General features: G+C 38.6%; 1 long non-coding RNA gene across 1 annotated transcript; it reads left to right on the forward strand.

Moving 5' to 3' along the window:
* Window positions 1-4,361: 4,361 nt before the first annotated feature.
* On the forward strand, window positions 4,362-5,136 carry LOC121051584. The gene is made up of 3 exons (XR_005806137.1): window positions 4,362-4,516; window positions 4,634-4,730; window positions 5,025-5,136. It is a non-coding gene; the product is annotated as an uncharacterized LOC121051584 (long non-coding RNA).

The following is a 5,136-nucleotide window of genomic DNA, read 5'->3' on the forward strand; positions in this document are numbered from 1 at the left end:
CATGGATAACAACAAACAGCCATTCATCTATATTCTTTCGAGCATTTACAATTTATTGCCTGTGAAGCTGGATGATAGCAATTACATTACATGGTAATTTCAAATGAAAAATATGCTCAAAAGCCTTGGGTTAGAGGGATACATTGATGGTTCATATTCTTCTCCACCTCAATTCATGGTGACTGATGGTAGCATAAATGCTGGAGTTACAAGGGAATTCTAAGAATGGGAAAAGAATGATAAAGCATTGATGACTCTTGTCACTGTTGTAAGAACCCAGAAATTCATTATTAATTTCTAATGGTTTCCGGGAATTAATTAAGTGTTCGTTGAGCTATTTCATGGTTCGAGGGTGGGGCGGAAATTAGTTCGTGCAATTATTCACTCAGAAAGATTTGATTCAAGGGTTGACTTTTTATACGTTAGGATTCTGTGAGAACTTCCTTCACGAAAGTTGTAGAGCGCGTCAATATGAGTTCGTGGACATGTGAAACGCAAAAATCGGAGTTCGTATGAAGAAGTTATGGCCGTCGGAAAAAGTTTCTATTTTGGTATATATGGGATTTTTCCGGAAATTATTTCAGAAAATACAAACTTTCCGTTTTCGGAAAGTTTTCTCTTTCCTCTCTCCCAACCCGATTTCGCCCTCTCCCTTCACCGGCCGATTTCTTCACCGTCCGGCCACCAATCGGTGCAATTCCAAAGAGAATCCTGCTTACCTCAGTCCCCTCTACACGTCTGTGGTGGTGATTCGTTGTGGGAAGCACCGTACACGGCAATACAAGGCCGAGAAGTGGAGCTGCCGACGTTGAAATCGCCCAAGTGGGTTCTCCCTCCTCCGGCCACCATAGCTCTTGATCCTTGAGGGCTTTTCTAGCCCAAAAGACATAGATTCTATACCCAAGACGGCATGCAACGATTCAAAGTGTGGAGGTTGAATTTCGAAGATTTTGATTCTAAGGTTCATCGAGTTTCAGAGATTGCGAGGTAAATTTTGGCCATATGGTTTCGATTCAAACTTTGTGCTAGTTATGAATGTTTCAATTGGAGTTGAGATGAAGAACTTTGGTGTTGGAAGTTTTGCCAAATTCTGACTTTGGGCTGGTGGCGGTGCTGCCACTGTGGTGGTGTTTTCCGGCGGTTTTCGGCCACCTCAGGGATGGTTTCTGTTTCTGATTTCGATCTACTCATCGATACGAGCATTTCGATATACAATACGTAATTTTTGGAGATCGTATGAGCATGTTAGGGTTTTTGTGATTTCGATAGTTCGGTTATCGATCAGTGAGGATTTGGCGGTCCGATCGACTTGTAGTTTTGATTTATTGATCGTAGAAGTGTTCCAAAGACGTTGGATGGTCTCGGATGACGATCCAATTGTTGGATCGTCGTATAATTGTGTTTTGTGAATTGTGTGATTTGTGTTGTATTGAATGTGACCTTGATGTGATTAGGTGATTGATGAAATTGTGTGAGCGGAGTATGGATGATTTTGTGCTTGTCTTGGTTTATGTGAAGACGCAGCAGGATTTGGAGGTGAGTAAATCTCACGATGTTTCAGTCGATAAATTAGTTATGTTTAATTTAGTAGATTTAATTGTTAGCAAGCAAAATCATATTTATCAAAATAAATTATTTGTTTTAAAATATATGAACTTGATCGACAACTGTTCATGGGTAAGTGAAAACAATGTTTTGATATAAAATGATTTTCGAGAAGTATAAATTATAAAATTATAGTTGGTATTAGTGGTCATTCCTACGTGAATGACTACGCTTATATATATAATTACGTGCAATATATATATATATGGATGCTGTGGCATTGTGATATGTAGACTTTTGATGATTTATATTGTTGAAAGAGTGATTTGGAGTTGTGATGTGACAATCGTGAGTCGGAAGGTTTCAGTGATAAACCTAGGTATTGTTCTGAGGGCCAGGTGGTCCGAAGTCCGAAGGTTACAATGGTAAACCTGGGTTTGTTTTTAGGGCCAAAAGGTCTGAAGTCCGAATGTTACAATGGTAAACCTGGGTGTAAAGATATCGTAAGGTTGAACCTCGGCCGAGGTGACAGGTTACGATTCAGTTAGAGTTCTAGTCTGTCTGCAGTTGTACTTCTTGGGGGGATAACTTTGTGTTATGGTACTCAAGAGTACATGTTTTTAAAAGGGATTTTCGAGAGTATGCTTTCTTTTGATGTCTGAGGAGGGACTTGATTTTATATTAGGGTGTGAGTTGAGATAATATGATTTATTTGGAGTTGATGAGTGATTATCCATTTTAGTGTGAGTTGTTTGACTTCCTTATTGATTTTCCTTCTCATTCTAATTGTTTGATTTAAATGTAGTCTCCTGAACTAAGTTATATGCAGGGATTACTGCCTTTTGTATTGTTTGTTTTAATGTAATCTCCTGAACTAAGTTATATGCATAGATTACTGCCTTTTGTATTGTTTGATCTAAATGTAATCTCCTGAACTAAGTTATATGCAGGGATTACGGCCTTTTGTATTGTGTGTTTTAATGTAATCTCTTGAACTAAGTTATATGCAGGGATTACTGCCTTTTGTATTGTTTGTTTTAATGTAATCTCCTGAACTAAGTTATATGCAGGAGTTGCTATGATTTGAATTGTGTGCTTTTAGTGATCTCCTGAACTAATTTTCTAAGCAGGGATTACTGGTTTTATTTACTTTAGTGATGTGAGTGCAGTTGTGGTTGAGACTCGTAGTGAGTCAAGAAATGTTTTATCATGTCATTGTGGTGATAAATGCTTTATGTTGAGAGGAAAGAAGTGTGATTTTATGGTTGTGTTGTCGAGACTTAAAATGATTTGAAATGTCACTGAGGTGACAACTACTTTTATTGAGACAAGTGAAGGATGGTTTTGTATGTTTGGTTGTGTTTGTGAAGTTAAATGTTGTTGCTTTAATTTATCTCACGAGTTGAGAAATTATAAGCATGAGGGATGTGAGTCATTTTAATTGAGTTTACTCATACGAGCTTAAAAAGCTTACCGGCACTACTAGAATAATGTCATTAGACATCGCCACTATTAAATCGGTCAGGATTGCACCTGATGTTAAAAATCGTGCTAACATCAGTTTGTGAAAAAACCGATTTCTACTGTTATTATAGACATCAGTCACTAATTGAAACGATGAGAAAGGTTTCGTTGGAAAATTTTTAAAAAACGCGGAGGGACTAACTTTAAAAAATTTGAGAACGCGAGGACTAAAATTTCATTCCCCCCCAACACTTAGTATTTTTTTCCGCTTTCTCTAAAATTTCGAACCCTACCTCCAGCAGCTCACCTTGTCGACCTCGTCATTCTCTAAACCTTTCGAACCCTACCTCCTTCTTCAGCAGCTCACCTCGTCGACCTCACCTTGTCGACCTCATCATTCTCCAAGCCGCCTCCGACCTGACCCCGAGTCCCCGACGTCAGTCTCTGACCCCGTGTTCCCCTGCCTCGCTCTCTGACCCCGAGTCCCCTATCTCGTTCTCCAGACCTCTAGACCTCGAGCTTGATCTATCATCATCTGCACTCCCAGTCCGATCGATCGATCTGTTTGCCTCTTTCTCTCGCCAGTCGCACTGAACCCAGTCCAAATCGCTCTATCTCCGCTCGAATCAACAAATTCCTCTCGCTCTCCTCGCACAGAAATACAAAACCAAAGAGATAGAGATTCGTCTCCTGCTCAAAATCTCAAACTTGCTACTGCTTCGTTTATTCTTTTGAGGTTGTTTTGGTAAGTCCGGATCTTTTCCATTGCTTTAGTAATGGGTATGTTATTTTTAGAGACTTTCTGTTTCTGTTCCTTCTTATTCAATCAGTTTAGATTTTGCCAATCCAATTCAACACAGACTCAGTCCGTCTCATACTTCATTTGCACACCATATATACTCACAGTATGTATATGTTTCCTACAAATCGATCGACTTTGGTTCAATCTTGAATGTCTAATTGCTAGCCGGGTTCAAATCTTATTCATTTGCTTCTGAGATCAACATCAGAGCCAACCTAGACTTGATTACAGAATTCATCAGTTGAGGTGAATCCTCATCAGTATATACAATCCAACTTATTGATCTCTTCTTTTGCAGGAACCAGATGTCGTTTGGGTGACCAAAGAGACAGAAATTCGGGTTAGTCTCTCTCAGGTACTTCGGCAAGTAAAGCATTGGATTGGAGAAGTTGATTCCGATTATGATAATGTGAGTGTGTTTCTCTTTGAAAACTATAAAAAGTAAATTTCTTAGTGGTAAAACCATGTAAAGGTTCAAACTTTGAAGTCTATTAAGTTAATCTTTGTGATCAGGTAGTGTTGGTTGGATTGGATTGTGAGAATGAAGGAGTAATACATCTAAGGCTCTGGTCTGAGCCATTCATTTTTTTTCTTTCTAAGAATTTCAAATGCTTTCTTAGTATGCTTACCTTGACATACTCACTGCCGATCTTTACTAAGTGACTGGAATTTGGCAGAATCTCCCACAGTAGAAGCAGTGTAGTGGTCAGCTTCAGAAACAATAGCCTATTATTTTAGTAATTTGCATCATTCTGAGAGAATTGTACATGTTTTTGTTCCTAAAAATTATCACTTTGTTGTTGAATTTTGCCTCTTTTTCAGGTATATGGATTAAAGGGTCCAAGATCCAGATACCCAAGAGCCTGGAAAGCAATAAGGAGATTGGGACATTTTGAAGTCCCTCAAGCTTGTTGAGTGTGTAAGTTTCTCTTTTCAGGTATATGTTTGCTTATTTTATCAGTGCACCCTTTTGCATATATTTATGTTTAGTGTTGAAAGTAGTAAGTACTCTTTTTTTGTAGATTAAGGGTCTGTCAAATGTGAAAGAGGAGGTTTATGGGGCCCTTGATTCTTTCATTGTTTGGGAATTGAAATTCCCTTTGAAATTCCCTCTGAAAATTCGTTAATTCTAATTTCTCAGCTTTTTGATTGGGCGAAGTTTTTCAATTTACATCTTCGATCTAAGGGAAGTTTACGGTTTTTCTATCAACAGATATGTGCTTTGGTTTGATCAGCAGCTCTGATTGATAACTTGAGATATGCCAGAGCTTGCTGAGGTTGATGCGGCTGGTCTTCATTTCTACAACAACTGCTATCAGGTTAAG

Source organism: Rosa chinensis, chromosome 2 (assembly GCF_002994745.2).
Source record: "Rosa chinensis cultivar Old Blush chromosome 2, RchiOBHm-V2, whole genome shotgun sequence".
NCBI classification, from domain to species: domain Eukaryota; kingdom Viridiplantae; phylum Streptophyta; class Magnoliopsida; order Rosales; family Rosaceae; genus Rosa; species Rosa chinensis.